General features: G+C 44.1%; 1 protein-coding gene across 13 annotated transcripts in view; it reads left to right on the top strand.

The window, feature by feature from the left end:
• BCL2L13 (BCL2 like 13) overlaps positions 1-27,237 on the top strand; it is a 105,695-nt gene that overhangs the window by 22,759 nt on the left and 55,699 nt on the right. Inside the window, exon 1 of one of the 13 annotated variants that reach the window (XM_033233010.1) lies at positions 17,206-17,343. The exons of the other annotated variants lie outside the window; for them this stretch is intronic. The gene's annotated coding sequence lies outside the window, so the exon portion shown is untranslated. Of the gene's footprint in view, positions 1-17,205; positions 17,344-27,237 lie in introns of those variants that run through there. 13 annotated transcript variants of the gene reach the window in all.

Genomic DNA, 27,237 nt, shown 5'->3' with positions numbered 1-27,237 from the left:
AAAGAAAAAGTACCTGAATATATGTGTGTGTTACAGACACATACACATACATAAAAGCCTTTAGTACATTCCATATTTGTATTGGTAATGGTGGTTTTCGTAGAGGTCTGTAATTACCACAGGTTTTTCTTGGATTTAAGATTTAATATTCCTGGCTGGGCGGGGTGGCACACGCCTATAATCCTAGCACTTTGTGAGAGGCCAAGGCGGGCAGATCACCTGAGGTCAGAGTTTGAGACCATTCTGGCCAACATGGTGAAACCCTGTCTCTGCTAAAAAATACAAAAATTAGCCGGTTGTGGTGGCACGTGCCTGTAATCCCAGCTACTTGAGAGGCTGAGGCAGGAGCATTGCTTGAACCCGGGAGGCAGAGGTTGCAGTGAGCCGAGATTCCACCATTGCACTCCAGCTCTGGGCAACAGAGCAAGACTCCATCACCAAAAAAAAAAAAAAAAAAGATTTACTATTCTTAATTTATAATAAAGATAACTATAATGCTTGTATAAAGAACATTAATTGGGTCAGGCGCAGTGGCTCACGCCTGTAATCCCAGCACTTTGGGAGGCTGAGGCATGTCGATCACAAGGTCAGGAGCTCAAGACCAGCCTGGCCAAGATGGTGAAACCCCATCTGTACTAAAAATACAAAAAAATTAGTCGGGCATGGTGGCAGGTGCCCAGCTACTTGGGAGGCTGAGGCAGAGAATTGCTTGAACCCAGGAGATGGAGGTTGCAGTGAGCCGAGATCACCCCACTGCACTCCAACCTGGACGACACAGCAAGACTCCATCTCAAAAAAAAAAAAGGCCCGGCGTGGTAGCTCACACCTGTAATTGCAGGACTTTGGGAGGCTGAGGTGGGTGGATCATGAGGTCAGAAGTTCAAGACCAGCCTGACCCATATGGTGAAACCCCGTCTCTACTAAAAGTACAAAAATTAGCCAGGTATACTGCAGATGCCTGTAGTCCCAGCTACTCTGGAGGCTGAGGTGGGAGAATTGCTTGAACCTGGGAGGCAGAGGTTGCAGTGAGCCAAGATCGTGCCATTGCACTCCATCCTGGGTGACAGAGCAAGACTTTGTCTCAAAAAACAAACAAACTGGCCAGGCGTGGTGGCTCACGCCTGTAATCCCAGCACTTTGGGAGGCTGAGGCAGGCGGATCACTAGGTTGGGAGATTGAGACCATCCTGGCTAACATGGTGACACCCCGTCTCTACTAAAAATACAAAATATTAGCTGGGCGTGGTGGTGGGCACCTGTAGTTCCAGCTACTTGGGAGGCCAAGGCAGGAGAATAGCTTGAACCCGGGAGGTGCAGCTTGCAGTGAGCCGACATCGCGCCACTGCACTCCAGCCTGGGCTACAGAGTGATTCCGTCAGGAAACAAAACAAAACAAAACAAAAAAAACCCAAGAAACAAACCTGAAATGATGACAAGCAACAACAACAACGTGGATTTCCAGTCTAGTTCTGAGAAGAGGTGCATGTGATGATAATTATACTACACTACAGCTTTAAATGAAAATAAAATCCCTGGCCGGACGCGGTGGCTCAAGCCTGTAATCCCAGCACTTTGGGAGGCCGAGACGGGCGAATCACAGGGTCAGAAGATCGAGACCATCCTGGCTAACACGGTGAAACCCCGTCTCTACTAAAAAATACAAAAAAACTAGCTGGGCGAGGTGGCGGGCGCCTGTAGTCTCAGCTACTCGGGAGGCTGAGGCAGGAGAATGGCGTGAACCTGGGAGGCGGAGCTTGCAGTGAGCTGAGATCGCACCACTGCACTCTAGCCTGGGCGACAGAGCGAGGCTCCGTCTCAAAAAAAAAAAAAAGAAAATTAAAATCCCTTAGATATCTTCATTTATATAAACATTTATTTATTTTTATTTTATGTTTTTTGAGACAAGAGTCTTGCTGTGTCACCCAGCCTGGAGTGTAGTGGTCCCATCTTGGCTCACTGCATCCTCCACCTCCTGGGTTCAAGCGTTTCTCGAGTCTCAGCCTCCCGAGTAGCTGGGACTACTGGCACGTGCCACTACACACAGCTAATTTTTGTACTTTTAGTGGAGACGGGATTTCACCATGTTGGCCACGCTGGTCTCGAACTCTTGTTCTCAGGTGATCCCCCCCACCTTGGCCTCCCAACGTGCTGGGATTCCAGGCACGAGCCATGGCGCCTGGCCTATACAAACATTTTAAAGGAACTGTTAAGTGAAGATCCACTAGTTGTGGGATGGAAAATATTGTTTAACAATGGTTTATTTTTGGATGTTTTTTCCCAAAGAAATTGCAGTTACGCATTTTCAAGAATGTTCGAAGAAACAGTAATTGATTTTTTAATAAACTGACTAAAGACAATCCATTGTACCAGTTGAGGAACTTATTTTTGGAATGTATTTTTATAAATTGATCAGATTGACTTATTTCTACACTGATTGATTGATTGATTGATTGATTGAGGCAGAGCCTTGCTCTTCTGCCCAGGCTGGAGTGTAACAATATGATCTCGGCTCACTGCAACCTCCACCTGCTGGGCTCAGTCGATTCTCCTGCCTCAGCCTCTGAGTAGCTGGAACTATATGGTGGCCCGTGCCACCATACCTGGCTAATTTTTGTATTTTTAGTAGAGATGGGGATTCGCCATGTTGGCCAGGCTGGTCTTGAACTCCGGACCTCAAGTGGTCCACCCACCTTGGCCTCCCAAAGTGCTGGGATTACAGGTGTGAGCCACCACACCCAGTCTACATCTCATTTATTTAATTCAACTATTTCAACTTTTGCAATGTTTTTTATTATTCCATTTCTTTTTTCTTTTTTTTTTTTTTTTTTTTTTTTTTTTTTTTGAGACGGAGTCTCGCTCTGTCGCCCAGGCTGGAGTGCAGTGGCCGGATCTCAGCTCACCGCAAGCTCCGCCTCCCGGGTTTACGCCATTCTCTCGCCTCAGCCTCCCGAGTAGCTGGGACTACAGGCGCCCGCCATCTCGCCCGGCTAATTTTTTGTATTTTTTTTAGTAGAGACGGGGTTTCACCGTGTTAGCCAGGATGGTCTCGATCTCCTGACCTCGTGATCCGCCCGTCTCGGCCTCCCAAAGTGCTGGGATTACAGGCTTGAGCCACCGCGCCCGGCCCATTTCTTTTTTCTTATTTGTTTGCTCTTCTTTGAGGCAGAGTCTCGCTCTCGTCAGGTGGGAGTGCAATGGCATGATCTCGGCTCACTGCAACCTCCACCTCCCAGGTTCAAGCAATTCTCCTGCCTCAGCCTCCCAAGTAGCTGGGACTACAGACGCATGCCACCACGCCCAGCTAATTTTTTTTTTTTTTGTATTTTTTTTAGTAGAGACGGGTCTTCACCGTGTTGCCCAGGCTGGTCTTGAACTCCTGAGCTCGGGCAGTCTGCCTGCTTTGGCCTCCCAAAGTGCTAGGATTACAGGCATGAGCCTCTGCACCCAGCCCCATTTCTTTTTTCTTAACTTCTCTGGAGATAATGCTGCACATTTCATTTTGTTACCCAGGCTAGAGTGCAGTGGCACGTTCTCGGCTCACTGCAACTTCTGCCTCCTGGGTTCAAGCAATTCTCCTGCCTCAGTCTCCTCAGTAGCTGGGATTACAGGTGCCTGCCACTGCGCCCAGCTAATTTTTGTATTTTTAGTAGTGACAGGGTTTCGCCATCTTGGTCAGGCCGATCTTGAACTCCCAACCTCGTGATCCACCTGCCTCAGCCTCCCAAAGTGCTAGGATTACAGGTGTGAGCCACTGTGCCTGGCCAACATTTCAGTTTTTAAATGGTACTTTTAAAAAAACTTTAAGCTAGTGTTGTGAACTTTTCTTTTTATAATAAAATTTCTCTAGGTGAAGGATAAAGGTTGAACCTCTGTCCCAGAGGTTCTTGAAGTGGCTGACAGTCAAAGGGCTGAATCTTTCCCCTCAGAAGCAATTACTTTTAATGCTTTTTGAGACCTTGCTATTTTAAATGATTGGCATTAGTACAAGTAAAAATGTACTATGTACTTGTAAATAAGTAGAAATCCATCTGTCCTTAGAGATTTCACACTTACTATGACAAACTGCATAATTATGTGCCTGGCGTGGTGGCTCACACCTGTGATCCCAGCACTTTGCGAGGCCAAGGCAGCTGGATCACCTGAGGTTGGGAATTCGAGACTGACTTGACCCACATGGAGAAACCCTGTCTCTACCAAAAATACAAAATTAGCTGGGCATGGTGGCGGGCACCTGTAATCCCAGCTACTTGGGAGGCTGAGGCAGGAGAATGGCATGAACCTGGGAGGTGGAGGTTGCAGTGAACCAAGATCGTGCCACTGCACTCCAGCCTGGGTGACAGAGCAAGACTCCATCTCAGAAAACAAACAAAAAAACATTTACTGAAACCTGAATTAGTCTTCTTCATTAGAATATAACATCAGGTTTGGTGTCATGGCTCACACCTGTAGTCCCAACACTTTAGGAGGCCGAGGCAGGCCCATCACTTAAACCCACGAGTTCAAAACCAGCCTACATGGTGAAACCCTGCCTCTACAAAAAATAAAAATAAATTAGCTGGGTATGGTGGTGCGCACCACCATGCCCAGCTAATTTTTAAATTTTTTGTAAAGATATGGTCTTGCAGTGTTGCCCAGGCTAGTCTCAAACTCGTGGGCTCAAGTGATCCTTCTGCCTCGGCCTTCCAAAGTGCTGGGATTACAGGGGTGAGCTATTACATCTGGCCTTCTTAAATCTTCTTATCCATAAATTTCTACTGCAGCAATGGAGGTAGCTATTGTTTGTCTGCTGCCATTCTAGCTTAAGAGTGGGTAGAAGTAAGAATTCAGAAATGTTGGAATTCAGTAGTAGGGATTACAGATGGTGTCCTAAGAAAGCTAGTGTAGGCCGGGCGCGGTGGCTCAAGCCTGTAATCCCAGCACTTTGGGAGGCCGAGGCGGGCGGATCACGAGGTCAGGAGATCGAGACCATCCTGGCTAACATGGTGAAACCTCGTCTCTACTAAAAAATACAAAAAACTAGCCGGGCGAGGTGGCTAGCACCTGTAGTCCCAGCTACTTGGGAGGCTGAGGCAGGAGAATGGTGTGAACCCGGGAGGCGGAGCTTGCAGTGAGCCGAGATCCGGCCACTGCACTCCAGCCTGGGTGACAGAGCGAGACTCCGTCTCAAAAAAAAAAAAAAAAGAAAGCTAGTGTAAATAATTCAATGTAGCTAGTTGGTGTGTTCTACTTTTGAAAATTGAATCGTATTTTAATGCCCTGACATAGGTGGCTATCTAAACAAAATTATATCAAAATGACTAAAAGCTCATAAAACATCATGCGATACCAAATATTTATAATCTCATCACGCTCACAGAGGAGCTGTTCTTCTTTTTTGTTTTCTAATCTTTATCAGTATATACAGTTTTATATAGTTGTAATCAATTGTGATTTTTACTTTTCAGTTTTAATTTGAAAGATTTCATATTTACATGTTCTGTACTTCATCTTCCTTATTGTGTGTTTGAATGATTTCCTTTTATTATTATCTTTTACATTTTTCCTTTTTTTTTTTTTGGACATGGAGTCTCACTCTGTTGCCCAGGTTGGAGTGGTGCAGTGGTGTGATCATGGCTCACAACAACCTCCACTATCTCTAGTTCAAGCGATTCTCCTGCTTCAGCCTCCTGAGTAGCTGGGATTACAGGTGCCTGCCACCACACCTGGCAAATTTTTTTTTTTTTTTTTTTTTAATTGAGACAGAGTCTTACTCTGTTGCCCAGGCTGGAGTGCAGTGGCACAATGTTGGCTCACTGCAAGCTCCGCCTCCCAGATTCAAGCAATCCTCCTGGCTCAGCCCCTTTAGTGGGTGAGATTACAGGCACGTGCCACCATGCCTGGCTAATTTTTGTATTTTTAGGAGAGAGAGGGTTTCACCATGTTGGCCAATCTGATCTCAAACTCCTGACCTCAGATGATCCACATGCCTCAGCCTCCCAAAGTGTTGGGATTACAGGTGTGAACCTCAGCACCCATCCATTTTTTTGGATTTTTAGTAGAAATGGGGATTTCACCGTGTTGGCCAGGATGGTCTCGATCTCCTGACCTTGTGATCCGCCCACCTCAGCCTCCCAAAGTGCTGGGATTACAGGTGTGAGCCACCACGCCTAGCCCAGGCCTCAGTTTTTAATTTGCTATCAGTGAGTTTTATCCTTACTTGTGTTTTCATGATGGTAGTTATTATCCTTTCACTTCCAGATGTAGGACTTCCTAGACCATTTCTTGTAAGGCCAGTCTAGTGAATAATTCTCTCAAAGTTTGCTTGTCTACAAAAGACTATTTCACCTCCATTTCTATTTCTTTTTTCTTGAAACGGAGCCTCTCTCTGTCACCCGGGATGGAGTGCAGTGGCGCGATCTCAGCTCACTGGAAGCTCTGTCCCCTGGGTTCATGCCATTCTCCTGCCTCAGTAGAGAGGGGGGTTTTACCGTGTTAGCCAGTATGGTCTCAATCTCCTGACCTTGTGATTCGCCTCGGCCTCCCAAAGTGCTGGGATTACAGGCGTGATGAGCCACTGTGCCCGGCCCTCACCTTCATTTCTTAAGAATAGCTTCCTGGCTCAGGAAATTTTCTTCTGAGAAATCTGCTGTTTGTCTAATAGGGATTCCTTCCTTTCTTTTTTTAAAAGAAACGGAGTCTTGCTCCGTTGCCCAGGCTGGAGTGCAGTGGCGCGATCTCGGCTCACTGCAAACTCCGCCTGCCGGGTTCAAGTGATTTTCCTGCCTCAGCCTCCCGAGTAGCTGGGACTACAGGCGCCTGCCACCATGCCTGGCTAATTTTTTGTATTTTTTAATAGAGCCACGGTTTCACCATGTTAGCCAGGATGGTCTCGATTTCCTGACCTTGTGATCTGCCCACTTCAGCCTCCCAAAGTGCTGGGATTACAAGCGTGAGCCACTGCACCTGGCCTAATAGGGATTCATTCCTTTGTGACTTGACACTTGCTTTTTTAGAATTCTCTCTTTGGCCGGGCGCGGTGGCTCAAGCCTGTAATCCTAGCACTTTGGGAGGCCGAGACGGGCGGATCACGAGGTCAGGAGATCGAGACCATCCTGGCTAACACGGTGAAACCCCGTCTCTACTAAAAATACAAAAAAACTAGCCGGGCGAGGTGGCGGGCGCCTGTAGTCCCAGCTACTCGGGAGGCTGAGGCAGGAGAATGGCGTAAACCCGGGAGGCGGAGCTTGCAGTGAGCTGAGATCCGGCCACTGCACTCCAGCCCCGGCGACAGAGCGAGACTCCGTCTCAAAAAAAAAAAAAAAAAAAAAATAGAATTCTCTCTTTGACTTTTAACAGTTTGACTGTATTGTGCTTTGGAGAGGACCTTTTTTGGTTGAGTCTATTTGAGATCCTTTCAGTGTCCTGGATCTGGATGTCCACATTTCTTTCAGACTTGAGTAGTTTCTAGCTATTAATTCACAAAATAGGTTTTCTATGCATTTTCCCATCTCTTTTTGTTTTCAAACTGCCATTATTTGAATATTTGTTTGCTTAATCACATTCCATAGGTGTAGACTTTCTTCATTTTTTTATTCTTTTATTATTCATTTATTTATTTATTTATTTATTTATTTTTGAGATGGAGTTTTGTTCCTGTTGCCAGGTTGGAGTGCATTAACACAATCTCGGCTCACTACAACCTCCGCTTCCCGGGTTCAAGTGATTCTCCTGCCTCAGCCTTCCAAGTAGCTGGAATTACAGGTGCCCACAACCACGCCCGGCTACATTTTGTATGTTTAGTAGAGATGGGGTTTCACCACATTGGCCAGGCTTGTCTTGAACTCCTGACCTCAGGTGATCTGCCCCCAACTTGGCCTCCCAAAGTGCTGGGATTACAGGCATGAGCCACTACGCCCAGCTTTTTATTCTTTTTTTGTTTGCTTGACTGGATTATTTCAAAACAGCTGTCTTCAAATTTAGCAATTCTTCTGCTTGGCCAGGCCCAGTGCCTCATGCCTGTAATCCCAGCACTTTGGGAGGCCGAAGTGGGTGGATCATGAGGTCAAGAGATGGAGACCATCCTGGCCAACATGGTGAAACCCCGTCTCTACTAAAAATACAAAAATTAGCTGGGTGTGGTGGTGTGTCTGTAGTCCCAGCTACTCAGGAGGCTGAGGCGGGAGAATTGCTTGAACCCAGGAGGTGGAGGTTGCAGTGAGCTGAGATCACACCACTGGACTCCAGCCTGGTGACAGAGCGAGACTCCTTCTCAACAACAACAAAAAAAGAAACTCTTCTGCTTGTTCTATTCTATTGTTGAAGTTCTCAATTGTAGTTTTTATTTTATTCCTTGAGTTCTTCAGTTCCAAGATTTCTGTTTGGTTGTTTCTTATATTATCTCTTTGTTGAATTTCCAATTAAGGTTATGAATTGTTTTTTGGATTTTGTTGAATTGTCTGTCTGTATTCTCGTGTATCTCAGTGAGTTTCCTTAAGATCATTATTTTGAATTCCAGACATTTTATAGATTTCGTTTTCTTTGGGATCTGTTGTGTTTTTTTTTAGGGTTTTTTTGTTTGTTTGTTTGTTTGTTGTTTTTTTTTTTGAGGCAGAGTCTCACTCTTGTCGCCTAGGCTGGAGTCTGCAGTGACACAGTCTTAGCTCTCTGCAACCTCTGCCTCCCAAGTACAAGTGATTCTTCTGCCTCAGCCTCTAGAGTAACTGGGACTACAGGCACCCACCACCACGCCCGGCTAATTTTTGCATTTTTAGTGGAGATGGGGTTTCACCATGTTGGCCAGACTGGTCTCAAACTCCTGACTTCAGGTGATCCACCCACCTCAGCCTCCCATAGTGCTGGGATTACAGGCATGAGCCACTGCATCCGGCCATTTTTTTTGAGTTTTATTTATTTATTTAGGTCTGTGTAGGAGACAAGCCTTGGGGATCTCTAGTTGGCTGTTTTGATGACATCTTCTACAGACAGAATTTTTTTCCACCTCAACATTGTATATCTGTGAGAGTTTGCTTGCTTTGTAGTTTTTATTTTGTTTTGTTTTTTAAATATGGATGTTGTTTTTAATACCATTTAAAGTAAACCCAATGTAAATACAGACATTAGTACGCTTTTTTTTTTTTTTGAGACAGAGCTTCACTCTTGTTGCCCATGCTGGAGTGCAATGGTGCAATCTTGGCTCACCACAACCCCTGCCTCCCGAGTTCAAGCGATTCTCCTGCCTCAGTCTCCTGAGTAGCTGGGATTACAGGCATGTTCCGCCACACCCAGCTAATTTTGTATTTTTAGTAGAGACAGGGTTTCTCCATCTTGGTCAGGCTAGTCTCGAACTCCTGACCTCAGGTGATCCACCCTCCTCAGCCTCCCAAAGTGCTAGGATTACAGGCATGAGCTACCGCACTCAGCTGGTAGGCTAACTTGGAGGGAAGTATATTTTTCTTATTGCTGTCTGCTGTTACACTATCCTGTTTGCTATCTAAAGGGAGATGTAGAACTTACTCCTATTCCATGCTGTTATAAATAGGATCTGCTGGAGCACTCATTGGTATAATGTAGATAGGGTTTGGTTTCAAGTTCATGAAGTAGTAAATGTTAGAAGAAGTGACTAAGGGAGGTGATGTTATTGATGACTCAGGATTTCTGTCACATTACATCTCTTTTATTTTTTAACTGAGTCATGTACTGGGTACAGACTTTTACGTAAATAGTTAACTCTTGTACATTTTTCCAGTACTAGTTTAGTCTTCCAGTCTGCATTTTTGTGCTGAATATAGTCAACCCTATTCAAGATTACACATTCTGACTAGTAAAAGTCCTTCTTGCTAAATAATAACCTTTTATCATGTTCAATTTAGCATATATTAATATGTGGCTCCTTGATATTGTGGTAATTAGCATGCATTTTTATAATAAGACATTTCTTTCTGAGGTCAGAAGAAGAGTAAGTTGATTTCTGTTAATTTGTAATGTGACAATCAGTTACATGTAGTTGTGATACTGGTTTGTTATTCCTCAACCATTAAGCAACTCCCCATTTCCCTCTCTTCCCAGCCCTTGGTAACCACTTCCCTACGTCTTTCTCAGTGGATTTGAATATTCTAGGTACCTCATACCATATTTGTCCTTTGTGACTGGCTTATTTCACTTAACATACGTATTAGTTTGTATTCATACTGCTAATAAAGACATACCTGACACTGGGTAATTTATAAAGGAAAGAGATTTAGTGGACCCACAGTTCCACATGGCTAGGGCGGCCTCACATCATGATGGAAGGCAAAGGAGAAGCAAAGTCCCGTCTTCTTACATGGTGGCGGGTATGAGAGTGTGCTGGGGAACTCCCCTTTTATAAAACCATAAGATCAGCCGGGTGCGGTGGCTCATGCCTGTAATCCCAGCACTTTGGGAGGCTGAGGCGGGTGGATCACAAGGTCAGGAGTTCAAGACCAGCCTGACCAAGATGGTGAAACCCCGTCTCTACTAAAAATACAAAAAAATTAGCTGGGCGTGGTGGCATGCGCCTGTAATCCCAGCTACTCCAGAGCCTGAGGCAGAGAATTGCTTAAACCTAGAGGGGCGGAGGTTGCAGCGAGCCGAGATTGCGCCACTGCACTCTAGCCTGGGCTACAGAGGGAGACTCCGTCTCAAAAAAAGAAACCCATGGGATCTTATGCGAGACTTATTCACTATCACGAGAAAGACCCACCCCCACGATTCAATTGCTTCCCACCAGGCCCTTCCCACAACACATGGGAATTGTGGAAGCTGCAATTCAAGATGAGATTTAGGTGGGGACATAGCCAAATCATATCATTCCACCCTGACCCCTCCCAAATCCCATGTCCTCACATATCAAAACCAATCATACCTTCCCAGCAGTCCCCCAAAGTCTTAACTCATTTCAGCATTTACTCAAAAGTCCTCAGTCCAAAATCTCATCTCTGAGACAAGGTGAGTCCCTTCACCTATGAGCCTGTAAAATCAAAAGCAAGGTAGTTACTTCCTAGATACAATGGACGTACTCGCAATGGGTAAATACCCATTCTAGTGGGAGAAACTGGCCAAAACGAAGGGGATACGGGCCCCATGCAAGTCTGAAATCCAGCAGGGCAGTCAAATCTTTTTTTTATTTTTATTTTTATTTTTTTTTTGAGGCAGAGTCTTGCTCTGTCACCCAGGCTAGTGTGCAGTGGCACGATCTCAGCTCACTGCAAACTCCACCTTAGCCTCCCCAGTAGCTGAGATTACAGGTGCCCACCACCACGTCCAGCTCATTTTTTTTTTTTTTTTTTGGTAGAGATGGGGTTTCACCATCTTGGCCAGGCTGGTCTTCAACTCCTGACCTCATGATCCACCCACCTCAGCCTTCCAAGTGCTGGGATTACAGGCGTGAGCCACCGTGCCCAGCCGGCAGTCAAATCTTAAAGCTCCAAAATGACCTCCTTTGACTCCATGTCTCACATCCAGGTTGTGCTTATGCAAGAGGTGGGTTCCCATGGCCTTGGGGAGCTCCACCTGTATGACTTTGCAGCATATAGTCACCCCCCTGGTTCCTGTCACAGACTGGCATTGAGTGTCTGTGGCTTTTTCAGGCGCACAGTGCAAGATGTCAGTGGATCTACCATTCTGGGGTCTGGAGAACAGTGGCCTTCTTCTCACAGCTCCCCTAGGCAGTGCCTCAGTGGGGACTCTGTGTGTAGGTTCCCACCCCACATTTCCCTTCTGCACTGCCCTAGCAGAGGTTCTCCGTGAGGGCTCCGGCCCTGCAGGACACCTCTCTCTGAACATCCAGGCATTTCCATACGTCCTCTGAAATCTAGGCAGAGGTTCCCAAACCTCAGTTCTTGACTTGTGTGCACCTGCAGGCTCAACACCATGTGGAAACTGACAAGGCTTAGGACTTTCACCCTCTGAAACCATTTTTCGAACTGTACCTCGGCCCCTTTAGCCACAGCAGGAGTGGCTAGGATGCAGGGCACCAAGTCCAGAGGCTGCACACAGGAAGAGGGGGCCCTGGCCCTGGTCCAGGAAACTATTTTTCCCTCCTAGGACTGTGATGGGAGGAGCTGCTTTGAAGGTCTCTGCCATGCCTTGGAGACATTTTTTCCATTGTCTTGGCAATTAGCATTTGGCTCCTTGTTACTGATGCAAATTTCTGCATCAGGCTTGAATTTCTCCCCAGAAAATGGGGTTTTATTTTCTACTGCATCATCAGACTGCAAATTTTTCAAACTTTTATGTTCTGCTTCCTCTTGAAGCTTTGTTGCTCATAAATTTCTTCTGCCAGATACCCTAAATCATCTCTCTCAAGTTTAAAGTTCCACAGATCTCTAGGGCAGGGGCAAAACGCCACCAGTCTCTTTGCTAAAACATAGCAAGAGTCACCTTTGTTCCAGTTCCCAATAAGTTCCTTATCTCCATCTGAGACCACCTCAACTTGGAAGTTATCGTCCATATCACTGTCAGCATTTTGGTCAAAACCATTCAACAAGTCTCTAGGAAGTTCCAGACTTTTCCCACATTTTCCTGTTGTCTTCTGAGCCTTCCACACTGTTCCAACTTCTGCCTATTTGTTACCCATTTCCAAAGTTGCTTCACATTTTTGGGTATGTTTATAGCGGCGCCCCACTCCCAGTACCAATTTTCTGTATTAGTCTGTTCTCACACTTTTAATAATGACATACCTAAGACTGGATAATTTATAACGGAAAGATTTAATGGACTCACGCTTTCACATGGCTGGAGAGGCCTCACAATCATGGCAGAAGGCAAAAAAGAAGCAAAGGCATGTCTTACATGGTGGCAGGCCTGAGAGCGTGTGCAGGGGAACTCCCTTATAAAACCATCAGATTCATGAGACTTATTCACTACCATGAGAACAGTATGGGGGAAATCACCCCCCTGGTTCGTTTGTTTCCACCTGGCCCCACCCTTGACACGTGGGGATTATTACAATTCAAGATGAGATTTGGGTGGGGACACAGCCAAACCATATTTGCACAATATTTTCAAGATTCGTCTATGTTACAGCATAAATAACCTTCCTATCAGCAGTGTAGAGAGGTTCTCATTTCTCCATATTCTCACCAACATTGGTTTTCTGTGTTTTTAATAGTAACCATCCTAAAGGTTGTGAAGTGGTGCCTTATTGTGGTAGCTTATTTCTTTTTATTGTTGAATAATATGACGTTGTATGGATGTGCCATAGTTTATCGAGTCACCTTTGAAGAACATCTCAGTTTCTTCCGAGTTTTGGCGATTATGAATAAACATTCGCGTGTAGGTTTTTGTGTGTATGTAAGTTTTCAACTCATTTGGGTTAATACCAGGGAGCACAGCTGCTGGGTCATATGGTAAAAAGAGTTTATTTTGTTTTAAAAGGAATTGCTAAACTGTCTTATGAAGTGATTATGTCATTTTGCTTCCTGCCAACAATATATGTAAGAGTTTCTCCATCTCTTTGCCAGCATAGCTATTCTAGTGGATGTGCTGTAATCTCATTGAGTGTATATCTCATTGTGGTTTTATTTTTAATTTTAATTTTAAAATTTATTTTTATTTTTAATTTTTTTTTTTTTTGAGACTGGACTCGCGCTCTTTCGCCCAGGCTGGAACAGTGGCCGGATCTCAGCTCACTGCAAGCTCCACCTCCCGGGTTTACACCATTCTCCTGCCTCAGCCTCCCGAGTAACTGAGACTACAGGCCCCTGCCACCAGGCCCGGCTAATTTTTTGTATTTTTTTAGTAGAGACGGGGTTTCACCGTGTTAGCCAGGATGGTCTCGATCTGACCTCGTGATCTGCCCGTCTCGGCCTCCCAAAGTGCTGGGATTACAGGCTTGAGCCACCGCGCCCGGCTTTATTTTTAATTTTTTTAAATTTTTGAGTACATAGTATGTGTATATATTTATGGGGTACATAAGATACTTTAATACAGGCATGCAATGAGAAATAAGCACATCATAGGGAATGGGGTATCCGTCCCTCAACATTTATCTTTTGAGTTACGAACAATTCAGTTACCCTTTGTTATTTTCAAATGTACAATTAAGGGGCTGTTGAATAGTAGGTCTTAGTCCTTCTTTATTTCTTTTTTTTAACCCATTAACCATCCCCACCTCCTGTTGTTCCCTAGACCCCCATTACCCTTCTTAGTTCTGGTAACCATCCTTATATTCTCTGTGTCCATGAGTTCAGTTGTTTCTTTACATCTCAGAAATAAGCAAGAACATGCAATGTTTGTCTTTCTGTGCCTGGCTTATTTAACTTAACACAATGACCTCCAGCTCTATCCATGTTGTTGTGTTGTTGCAATGACAGGACCTCGTTCTTTTTTTATTTTTTTATTTTTTGAGACGATCTTGCTCTGTTTCCCAGGCTGGAGTGCAGTGGCATGATCTTGTCTTACTGCAGCCTCTGCCTCCTGGGTCCCGGTTCAAGCAGTTCTCCTAGCTCAGCCTCCTTAGTAGCTGGGGTTACAGGCACGTGCCAACATGCCCAACTAATTTTTGTATTTTTAGTAGAGACGGGGTTTCACCATGTTGGCCAGGCTGTTCTTGAACTCCTGACCTTGTGATCCTCCTGCCTCAGCCTGCCAAAGTGCTGGGATTACAGGTGATCTCATTCTTTTTTATGCCTGAATAGTACTCCATTGTCTATATGTACCACATTTTCTTTATCCATTCATCTATTTGTGGACACTTAGGTTGCTTCCAAACCTTGACTGTTGTAAACAGTGCTGCAGCAAACATAGGAGTACAGATAGCTCTTTGATGTACTGATTCCTTTTTTTGGGTATATACCTAGCAGTGGGATTGCTGGATCATATGGTAGCTCAAGTTTTAGTTAGTTTTTTTTCTTCCCCCCGCCACAGGCTGGAGCGCAATGGCGCAGTCTCCGCTCACTGCAACCTCCGCTGCCTGGGTTCAAGCGATTCTCCTGCCTCAGCCTGCTGAGTAGTTGGGATTACAGGTGCCTAACACCATGCCCGGCTAATTTTTGTATTTTTAGTAGAGACGGGGTTTCACCATGTTTGTCAGGCTAGTCTCAAACTTCTGACCTCAGGTGATCCGCCCACCTCGGCCTCCCAAAGTGCTGGGATTACAGGCGTGAGCCACCGCACCCAGCCTTTTTGGGTTTTTTAAAATTGAGTTGTAAGAAGTCTTTGTTGTTGTTGTTGTTGTTATTGAGACAGAGTCTAGCTCTGTTGCCCAGGCTAGAGTATAGTGGTGTGGTCTTAGCTCACTGCAACCTCAGCCTCCCAGGTTCAAGTGATTCTCCTGCCTCCGCCTGCTGAGTAGCTGGGATTATAGGTGTCTGCCACCATACCTGGCTAATTTTTGTATTTTTAGTAGAGCCGGAGTTTTACCATGTTGGCCGAGTTATTCTGGAACTCCGGACCTCTATTGATCTGCCTTCCTTGGCTTCACAAAGTGTTGGGATTACAGGTGTGAGCCACAGTGGGCAGTTGTAAGAATTCTTCTTATGTTTTGATTACCAGATTCTTATCAGATACATGATTTCAAGACATATTCATTCATGCTGTAGTTTGTCTTTTTACTTTCTTGGCAGTATCCTTTGACATACAAACATTTTTAATTTTGGTGAATTCCAGTTTCTCTGTGTTTTCTTTTTTTTTCTTTTTTCTTGAGAGCATGAGGAAAGGCTTGTAGTTACCAATTCTTTTTTTGTTTTTTGTTTTTTTTTTGAGACGGAGTCTCTCTGTGTTGCCCAAGCTGGACTGCAGTGGCGCTACCTTGGCTTATTGCAACCTCCGTCTCCCAGGTTCAAGCAATTCTCCCACCTCAGCCTCCTGAGTAGCTGGGATTACAGGGGCACACCACCAAGTCCGGCTAATTTTTTGTATTTTTAGTAGAGATGGGGTCTCACCATGTTGGCCAGGCTAGTCTTGAACTCCTGACCTCAGATGACCCGCCCACCTCAGCCTCCCAGAGTGCTGGGATTACAGGCGTGAGCCACTGCACCATGCCTGTCTATGTTTTCTTTATTATACTTTGGGTGTCTAAGAAACCATTGCCTAATATAAGGTCATGTACATTTTCACCTGTGTTTCCTTCTGAGAATTTTATAGTTTCAGCTCTTAAATTTAGGTCTTTGATCTGTTTCTTTGTTGTTGTTGTTTTTGTTTTTTTTTCCTGAGATGGAGTCTTGTTCTGTCGCCCAGACTGGAGTGCAGTGGCGCAATCTCAGCTCACTGCAACCTCCACCTTCCCGGGTTCAAGCGATTCTCCTGCCTCAGCCTGCTGAGTAGCTGGAATTACAGGCATGCACCACAGGCGTGTACCACGATGCCTGGCTAATTTTTGTATTTTTAGTAGAGACGGGGTTTCACCATGTTGGCCAGGCTGGTCTCCAACTCCTGACCTCATGCTGCCCGCCTCGACCTCCCAAGGTGCTGGGATTACAGGCGTGAGCCACTGCGCCTGGCCTGATCTGTTTTGAGTTAATTTTTACATATGGTTTGAAGTAGGGATTCAGGTAAATTCTTCTGCATAGTACTGTGGTTTCAGTGTCTCCTCAAATTCATGTTGTAACTTAGCTCCCAGTGTGGCAGTATTAGAAGACAGGGCCTTTTAGAGGTGATTGCATCTTGAGCACGTTGTCCTTGTGCTTGTTCATTTATATTGCTGTAAAGGAATACCTGAGGCTGGGTAATTTATAAAGAAAAGAAGTTTATTTGGCTCCTGTTTCTTTCTTTTTTTATTTTATTTTATATTTTTTATTTTTTTTGTGAGATGGGGTCTCGCTCTGTCGTCCAGGCTGGAGTGCAGTGGCGCGATCTTGGCTCACTGCAAGCTACGCCTCCTGGGTTCACGCCATTCTCCTGCCTCAGCCTCCTGAGTAGCTGGAACTATAGGCACCCGCCACCATGCCTGGCTAATTGTTTTAGTATTTTTAGTAGAGGTGGGGTTTCACCGTGTTAGCCAGGCTGGTCTGGATCTCCTAATCTCGTGATCCACCCACCTCGGCCTCCCAAAGTGCTGGGATTACAGGCGTGAGCCACGGTGCCCTGACTCTTGGTTCTTCAGGCTGTATATGAAGCATGGTGCTGATGTCTGCATCTGGTGAGGGCCTCAAACTGCTTCCACTTGTGGTGAAAAGGGGAAGCTCATGTGTGCAGAGATCACGTGACAGGAAAAGAGGAGAGTGAGAAAAGGAAGGGAGGTGCCACGCTCTTTTTAACAACTAGTTCCGGCAGAAACTAAATGAGCAAGAACTCACTGAGAACCTTAAGGACGGTACCAGGTCATCCATGAGGGATCCACTCCCGTGACCCAAACATCTCCCATTAATCCTCACCTCCAACATTTGGGACCAGCTCTCAACATGAGGTTTGGAGGGGTTAAACAAAGCATAGTAGCGGTTACAGATGGATTGACCCATTCGTGGGTTAATGGATTACTGAGTTATGTGAGTGGAACCGGGGGCTTTATTAGAAGAGGAAGACCGGGAGCTCACACATTAGCATGCTCAGCCCCCTGGCCATGTAATACTCTGTGCTGCCTTGGGACTCTGGGGTCAAAGGCAGCCCCTCAACCTTGGACTTTTCAGCCTCCAGAACTGTGAGAAATAAATTCCTTTTCTTTATAAACTATCCAGTTGCAGGTATTCTTTCATAAACTAAAGAAAATGGATGAATACACATGGGGATCTCTAGTTGTCTCAGCACCATTCGTTGAAAAGTTATTCTTTCTCCCTTTGATTGACCTTGGTACCTTTCTCAAAAATCAGTGGACCGTAGATGTATGGATTTATTTTTCCCTTCTCAATTCAATTCCATTGGTCTGTATACCTGTTGTTATACCATACTATCTTTATTGCTGTAGCTTTGTAGTAAACTTTGAAATTATGAAGTGTGAGCCCTTCAACTTTGTTCTTCCTTTTCCAAGATTTCTTTGACTATTCTGTGTCTCTGGCAATTCCATATTAATTTTAGGATTGGCTTGTCTGTTTCTGGAAAAAACATAGTTGGAATTTTGATGGGGATTGCATTGAATGTATAGATCAATTTGGGATGTCCTGCCATCTCAAATCAGCTTGCTTTTTTTTTTTTTTAAAGGCAGAGTTTCGCTCTTTCGCCCAGGTTGGAGTGCAGTGGCGCGATCTTGGCTCACTGCAACCTCTGCCTCCCAGGTTCGAGTGATTCTCCTGCCTCAGCCTCCCAAGTAACTGGGATTATGGGCACACGCCATCACGCCTGGCTAATTTTATGTTTTTAGTAGAGATGGGGTTTCTCCATGTTGGTCAGGGTGGTCTCGAATTTCCAACCTCCCAAAGTGTTGGGATTACAGGCGTGAGCCACTGCGACCGGCTCAAGTCAGCTTTTCAAGGCAGATTTGTATAACCCAATTTGAAATTGAGCCATAATATTTCCAGAGATGTGTACTGTTTCATTCTTATCTTAGCTTTTCTATCAGGAACAGAAGATGATTAATCTCAACCACTGTGAAGCCAGACCTTGGGTGGTACATGGTGGAATTCTGCATTCTTTTCCCTCAGATCTGTCCTCCATCAGTCTGTCTCCCAATCTGCAGGATGCTTAGGGGGTATGGTAACACTAGAACATGAAAACTGCAATCATGATTGGCTGTCTGGAATTTGGTTATTTAAAACAAAACAAAAAAAGGGCTGGGCATGGTGGCTCCCACCTGTAATCCCAGCACTCTGGGAGGCTGAGGCAGGCAGATCATGAGATGAAGAGATCGAGACCATCCTGGCTAACATGGTGAAACCCCATTTCTATTAAAAATACAAAAAATTAGCCAGGAGTGGTGGCACGCGCCTGTAGTCCCAGCTACTCGGGAGGCTGAGGCAGGGGAATCGCTTGAACCTGGGAGACGGAGGTTGGAGTGAGCTGAGTTCCCGCCATGCATTCCATTCCAGGCAACAGAGTGAGGCTACGTCTTAAAAAAAAAAAAAAAAAATCTTGTTCCTTTATTTATTTATTTGTAGAGATGTTTGTTCAACCATGTTCCTCAGGCTGGTCTCAAAATTTCTGAGCTCAGGTGATCTTTGTGCCTAAGCCTCCCAAAGTGGGAGGGCCAAACATCTGGTTTCTTTTCTTTCTTTCTTTTTTTTTTGAGACAGAGTCTCACACTCTTGCCCAGGATGGAGTGCAGTGGTACAATCTCTGCTCACTGCAACCTCCGCTTTCTGGGTTCAAGCAATTCTCATGCCTCAGTCTCCTTAGTAGCTAGGATTATAGGAGCGTGCCACCACGCACAGCCAATTTTTGTATTTTTAGTAGAGATGTGATTTCACCATGTTGGCCAGGCTGCCGTCAAACTCCTGACGTCAGGTGATCCACTCGCCTTGGCCCCCCAAAATGCTGGGATTACAGGCATGAGCCACTGTGCCCAGCCAACATCTAGTTTCTTAATTGCTGGTCCAGTAAGGTATATTTTGAGGTATTTGTTTTTGCTATTTAATGAACAATTGAACCATTCTGTCTATATGTTCAATGTACCTTTTTGATTTGATTGTAATTATTTGCACTGTCTAGAGTGTTATTTGCAAGGCTAATTGCCTGAATACTTGCTAAAACAAAGATCATGGAGCTCTACCCCAGACCTGCAGGACCAGATACTGCATGCTAGGACCTGAAATCTATAATTTAATGTGTTTTATAGGTAATTTAAATGTGTCCCCAGTTTGGGGAACCATAGATTTAGAAAGTATTTTGCTCTGGGAGCTCTAGTTCTTTCAACTTGGCTAAACTTGTTAATCTTCTATTCACTTTGATAGCTCTGAATGAATTTCAGGGCTGGAATATAATGATTACTGACTCACTTGGCTTCATTTGAAACTGAAGTGGGTGGGATTTAGTGTGCTAAAACCTGTTTATCTTTGAAATATTTGTCTCTCGGTTTATAGTCCAGGATTTATGCAGCATTGGCCCTACTGTGTAGCACTGTGATTTAGAAAACCTAGGTGGAGAGGATTAATTAAATGCAAATCACTGAATCTATCTGTGTCACTGGTCAGCTAAATAAATAGCCTTTGTGTCCTAACAGCAGCAGACATTTTCTGGTTTAGGTTTTCCACATGGTTTATTATGAAGTATGACAACTTGTCGTGTGTAATCAGCGTCACATTAGTCTCATGAGAATAAGCTGTCCTTTAATCAGCTGCTTTTCTTTAATCTGGTGGGGTGAGTGAGGCATATGGTAACCATGACATTTTTGTCATTTGCTTTGTGGGATGGTAGTGGTATTGATGGTGGTGTGATTGGATGTGTGGGTGTATGTATGTTTTGGGTATGTAGATTTTCCAAAAAGGGGCAGAGGACAGATGGCAGATAAAGCATTCATATATTCCTTGTCACTGTGCTTCAAAAATTATAGTCATGTGTCCTGGGAGTCAGTAATAATTTTATTTACCAGAATATGTAGTTTCTAATGTTATTTCTCTGTGATTTATTAGAACTTGGGCTAGTCATTAAATTCACTGAAGTCTCATATTCTTCATGTAATAAGGATAGACTTGACAGCCTTTACAGACTATAAACCTAAATTTAAAGTTTTATGATTCAGTCACTGATTAAACTCTCATAAGTATGCAAGTAATAGTGAAGGTCTTATTCTTTCCATTCCTGGTTCTCAGTATTCTCCATCATGATTCATCGCCATAAATAAATGCTCTATTTATCTTCCTATCTGTGCAGTTGGTCTGTTCTCATATTTGCCCGATGTAATACGACTTCTCATTTTATTTCTTTTTTGAGACAGAGTCTCACTCTGTTGCCGAGGCTGGAGTGCAGTGGTGCAATCTCGGCTCACCGCAAGCTCCGCCTCCCAGGTTCATGCCATTCTCCTGCCTCAGCCTCCCGAGTAGCCAGAACTACAGGCACTGCTACCACGCCTGGCTATTTTTTATTTTTATTTTTTCTGTTTTTAGTAGAGACAGGGCTTCACTGTGTTAGCCAGGATGGTCTTGATCTCCTGACCTCGTGATCCTCCTGCCTCGGCCTCCCAAAGTGCTGGGATGACAGGCATGAGCTACCGCTCCCAGCCTTATTTCTTTTACCTTTTGTCATTTGAGCTAGCCTCAAAATATACTGATAACTTTGTATTTCTTATTTATTTGTATTTTTAAGCTACACCTGCTGGAATGGGAACTTTGTATTTTTTTATTCCTCTGAATTTATTTATAATTCTTATTTTATTGTGTGTGTTTTTTTAAGTATCTCCTCTCCCTAGCGAGGTTACCATGTATACATAGAGAATACAATGAGCTTGTTGTCTGTACATATACATCTATACATTGTAACTCTTTATCGTAGTAGATAGTGGTAGCTATGAAGTAGTTGAGTATTTTTTTAGTCCATGTTTCACACAAGTCTAGGACAAAGGAAGTATATCCCAAAGTGTTTGTAATCTGATTAGAATAATAATAAAGTATAAAATCATCAAACAGCATAGGATAATGTATGTTTAAATGTTCAACTTTGTGGCACACACTAAATGTATAAATGTTTAAGGTCAGTGATAGACCTGTGAACATAGTAGTCATTGAAGACATTTTGGATTAGAGAGTTAAACTGGTTTTTCAAGGGTAGACAGAATTTGAATTATCAGGAAACAGAAGGGCAGTTTATGTTAAGCAAAAATGTAGAATAATATGTTTGAGGTTTTTGTTTGTTTTATTTTGTTTTTTAGCAATAGGTTCTTGCTGGCCGGGGACAGTGGCTTACACATTTTAAGGGAGACCAAGGTGGGTGGATCACGAGGTCAGGAGTTCAAGGCCAGCCTGGCCAACATAGTGAAACCCTGTCTCTAGTAAAAATATAGAAAATTAGCCAGGCATGGTGCCAGGCGCCTGTAATCCTAGCTACTAGGGAGGCTGAGGTGCGAGAATCGCTTGAACCTGGAAGGCGGAGGTTGCAGTGAGCTGAGATCATACCACTGCACTCCAGCCTGGGCAACAGTGTGAGACTCCGTATCAAAAAAAAAGTAATGGGTTCCTGCTATGTCGCCCAGGCTGGAGTACAGTGACTACTCACAGGCGTGATTATAGCACGCTATGGCCTCAAACTCCTGAGCTCAAGGGGTCTTCCTGCCTAGGCCTCCCAACTAGCTGGGACTGTAACATGGTACCACATCTGGCTTGTTTTGTTAGATAGTGAGAAATTGGCAGTGAGTTCATACTGGATGAAAATTGTAATACTTTTAAAGAAAATTCCTTATCACATATAATTTAATGTGCCTTATAATGATGCATAATGGAAAAATCTAAATGGTAAATAAAAAAATCAGGAGTAGGAAAATTGTACGTCTATAGTAGGAATAACAGATCATAGATAAGTAAGTAGTCTGTGAGATCCTCTACAATTATACTAGAGCTGAACTGTGAATTTGGTTCTTGGCAAAGCCAAATACATATATACATACATATATACACACATATATACACATACACATATATACAGATACATATGTACATATACATGTATATACACACACACTATAAAACAGAGGGCATACTTAGTTCCAGGAGTCTTTTCCCCCTATAATTTAGAAGCGATACTAGTTTCTTTTGGTTGGAAAATAGTTCTTTTTTTTTTTTTTTTTTTTTTTTTTTGAGACGGAGTCTTGCTCTGTCGCCCGGTCTGGAGTGCAGTGGCCGGATCTCAGCTCACTGCAAGCTCCGCCTCCCGGGTTCACGCCATTCTCCTGCCTCAGCCTCCCGAGTAGCTGGGACCACAGGCGCCCGCCACCTCGCCCGGCTAGTTTTTTGTATTTTTAGTAGAGACGGGGTTTCACCGTGTTAGCCAGGATGGTCTCGATCTCCTGACCTCGTGATCCGCCCGTCTCGGCCTCCCAAAGTGCTGGGATTACAGGCTTGAGCCACCGCGCCCGGCGGAAAATAGTTCTTTAAAAGATTTCTTTTTTCCCACTTAGAGCTTTATAACATAGGACACAGAAATGCAGTAGAAAATGTTGTCAATGTCGGCCAGACATGGTGTCTCATGGCTGTAATCCCAGCACTTTGGAAGGCCGAGGTGGGTAGATCACGAGGTCAGGAGATCAAGACTATCCTGGCTAAAATGATGAAAAACTCCGTCTCTACTAAAAAATACAAATAATTAGCTGGGCGTGGGTGGTGGGTGCCTGTAGTCCCAGGTACTTGGGAGGCTGAGGCAGGAGAATGGCGTGAACCCGGGAGGCAGAGCTTGCAGTGAGCCGAGATTGCGCCACTGCACTCCAGCCTAGGCAACAGAGTGAGACTCCGTCTCAAAAAAAAAAAAAAAGAGAAATGTCAGTATGAAACGTGGTATTAGATTTCAAAACATTGTCTCTTAATGTGATTCTGGATAAAAATAAGGAAGTGACACCGAAGTACAATTCAGTTAAATAGTTAACATTCTCTACGGACCTAGATTATACGTACATAATTTTTTGTTGTTCGGTTTTTGTTTTTGAGACAGTTTCGCTCTGTCACCCAGGCTGAAGTGCAGTGGCGTGTCTCAGTTCACAGCGATTCTCCTGCCTCAGCCTCCCGAGTAGCTGGGATTACAGGCACGTGCCACCACAACCAGCTAATTTTTGCATTTTTAATGTAGGGACAAGGTTTCACCATGTTGGCCAGGATGGCCTGAATTTCCTGACCTTGTGATCTGTCAACCACGTGATCCTCCCACCTCGGCCTCCAAAAGTGCTGGTATTACAGGCATGAGCCACCACGCCTGGCCTAATTTTGTGTTTTTAGTAGGGACAGGGTTTCTCCATGTTGGTCAAGCTGGTCTCAAACTCCCGACGTTAGGTAATCCGCCTTCCTCAGCCTCCCAGAGTGCTGGGATTACAGGCGTGAGCCACCGAGCCCGGCCCATACATACTTTTCTGATGGTCCAGCTTAATATGAGGATAAACTACAATGCAGAGGAGTGGAGACTTCTTATCATGTCAGGAAACCTTGCAGAAAAATGGATCCAGTAGATTGTATTCTCTGCAAGGAGTCTAAAATGTTTAGATGTTCTGAGTTTCTGATTAAGGCCAGGTCAAGAGTAGAATGATAGATGTTAAGTTAGAAATGTTTTTGTGGAATGGAGGGCTAACTTTTTCCAGCCTGGTTGTTATTTCTGTTTCTGTCATTGAAGTATGTTTGAAGGAGTGTCAGTAGCTACAAGAAGGGTTGATTTCTGTTAAAAGCACACTCATTCACAGTAGCTCATGACAGTGATTGATCAAAATTCCTACATTGTTCAGTATGACATTACCTTAGGTCAGAGATTACCTTAGCCTGGAAAAAAATTGAAGGCAAGTCCATTAGAGACAAACCACCCCTGGAAACAGGTCACAGAACATCTGGTATTCAGGAATACAGCTTTTTAGTAAAACTTCCCCAATTTGTTGTGCAATGTCCAACAGATTGAAGCAACACAAGTTAAGCCATTCTCTCTAGCAGCAGTTGAAGAGCAAGAATAACTGCGGGTCAAGATTTCTCCTAGTTTGTGTTAAAACAGCCCTGTTTTATATTACATGGCATTATCTAAACTGACAGAGGTTGTCCTGCTGTTCCTACCTTTCACAGTGTGGAAAGCAGGTTCTGTATAAGCATCATTGATTAGAAATCTGTGGTGAGCTGATTTCTGTTCACAGAGATAAGGGGTCAGGAAAGTTAATTATCTAATAATACAATTTTAGAGCATGAAAAGAATTGGTGAGTGGGAGTGCCTGTCTATTCGGCGTTAATCTCATTACTCTTCACAACAACCCTTTGTGATGGGTATTTTCCCATTTTATGTAAGAGGAGAGGTTCAGCTAGGCGTGGTAGCTCATGCCTATAATCCCAGCACTTCGGGAGGTCGAGGCAGGCGGATCACTTAAGGTCAGGTGTTCGGGACCAGCCTGGCCAACATGGCGGAACTCCGTCTCTACTAAAAATCTAAAAATTAGGTGGACATGGTGGCACACGCCTGTAATCCCAGCTACTCAGGAGGCTGAAGTGGGAGAATTGCTTGAACCCAGGAGGCGGAGGTTGCAGTGAGCTGAGACTGCACCACTGCATTCCAGCCTGGGCTACAGAGCGAGACTCTTATCTCAATTTAAAAAAATAATCATAAAGAGGAGAGGGTCAAGAAGATTATTTTCCTTGCCCAAGTGATGAGTTAGAAGGCCTGACTCCAAAGCTTATCATCCACTTTATGGCTGCTTTCCAGGAAGCTAGAAGGGAAAGAGACAATTTTATTGCAAGAAATAACATGGGCCGTAAATTAATTTCCCAGCTTGTTTTTGATTTGCTTTAATAATGTCATGATGTATCCTGGAGATCACTGTACCTTGTGCAGTTATATTAATCAGTGCTATTGCAGAGCCATCCAACACTACAATTACTTCTAAAGGGAAAACCTGTTACAATTGTAAACAGTAATGGAGATTTAGTAGAAGCTTATCTGTACAGGCAGACTTTGATGCTTTATGAGAATTTATAAAGATTAGGATAAATGGGATAGGAGCTTTCTAGGATAAATTGGCCTTAAATTTTGCATAATAGATTGTTTTATGTAACATTTTCAAGTTTTTATGAATGTAGTTTATCAAAGATATTAGGCAGAAATAAGTGAAATGTCATTAAGCAAACTATATGTTATTGGTGACATTGAGGAGATCCTTTGTGTTACATTTCAGCTTTTAAGGATCCTAGCACTTAGGGAGGCAGAGGCAGGAGGATGGCTTGAGCCCAGGAGTTCGAAACCTGTCTGGGCAATGGAGTGAGACCCCATTCTCAAAAAGTAAAAAAAATAAGGATTTGAGTTTTATTTTGTTCAGTCTTAGCTCATAAGGAAAGTGTTTTATGTCACTTAAAGGAAAGTTATTTTTGTCAGCTTTAAAAGTAGAAAATGAATCAGAATCTGTGATATGTAAAAATGTTTAACCTTTTGTTTGTTTTTAAAAGTATTTTAAATACCTGTAAATGATAGAATAATCAAGTTTCTTGACTTTAATAGAATTAATTAATTCAAAGCCCATCTGTGAATTTGGGATTCTTTAATTTGGTTGCAAAAAATGAAAACATGGGCAGAGCCTGGTGGCTCATGCCTATAATCCCAGCATGAGGGAGGCCAAGGTGGGAGGATTGCTTGAGCCCAGGAATTTGAGACCAGCCTGGCCAACAAGGCAAAACTTTGTCTCTACCAAAAAAAAGAAAAACCCCACACGGCTGGGTGCTGTGGCTCCCGCCTGTAATCCCAGCACTTTGGGAGGCCGGGGCAGGCAGATCACGAGGTCGGGAGATCGAGACCATCCTGGCCAACATGGTGAAACGCCGTCTCTACTAAAAATACAAAAATTAGCTGGGTGTGGTGGTGCATGCCTGTAGTCCCAGCTACTCGGGAGGCTGAGGCAGGAGAATCACTGGAACCTGGGAGGCAGAGGTTGCAGTTAGCCGAGATCGCGTCACTGCCCTATAGCCTGGGTAACAAACCAAGACTCTGTCTCAAAAAAAAAAAAGTCTTTTTAGCAGCAACACTCTTTTGCTAGAAAATAAAAAAGTCTCAATATAAATGAATAGCAGGTAGACCTGCAACTTGGTGGCCCAGTTCATGCTGCTTTTTGTTTGTTTGTTTGTTTTGCTGAAATTCTTGCACGGTGGAGAAGTATAGTTGATTGCAGAGCCCTCCCAGCACACCCAGGTAGGGACTTCATTGTCCCCACAAGTTACTTATCTCAAGTCTTCAGGGAAATGAAAAATCAGTCTCCTCTAACAAAAAGATTAGTCGCTAAGTATACAATTCAACATCCTCTGAGTGTTCAGGTAAACCTGAATTTAAGTTCCAGAAATGAGTGAGATTCCTAGGATGGCTCTGAATTATCTTGACTTCCTGAATGCCTCTGGCTAAAAACCAAGCTGGGATTATTGATGCGATTGTGAATCTGGCCTGTGTCCTGGGAATGTGGATTCTGCTGCATATGTTAATTGATTTGGCTCCTTTTTTTTTTTTTTTTTTTGAGACAGAGTTTTGCTCTTGTCACCCAGGCTGGAGTGCAGTGGCGCGATCTGGGCTCACTGCAACTTCTGCCTCCAGGGTTCAAGTGATTCTCCCGCCTGTAGCTGTGATTACAGGCGCCCGCCACCACACCCAGTAAGTTTTTGTTTTTTTTAGTAGAGACGGGATTTCACCATGTTGGCCAGGCTAGTCTTGAATTCCTGACCTCAGGTGATCCACCTGCCTTGGCCTCCTGAAGTGCTGGGATTACAGGTGTGAGCCACTGCATCTGGCCAGTTTG

Source organism: Trachypithecus francoisi, unplaced genomic scaffold (genome assembly GCF_009764315.1).
Source record: "Trachypithecus francoisi isolate TF-2019V2 unplaced genomic scaffold, Tfra_2.0 Lachesis_group14, whole genome shotgun sequence".
NCBI lineage: Eukaryota > Metazoa > Chordata > Mammalia > Primates > Cercopithecidae > Trachypithecus > Trachypithecus francoisi.
The sequence above is the reverse complement of the archived record's forward strand: the minus strand, read 5'-3'. Positions and strand labels throughout refer to the sequence as shown.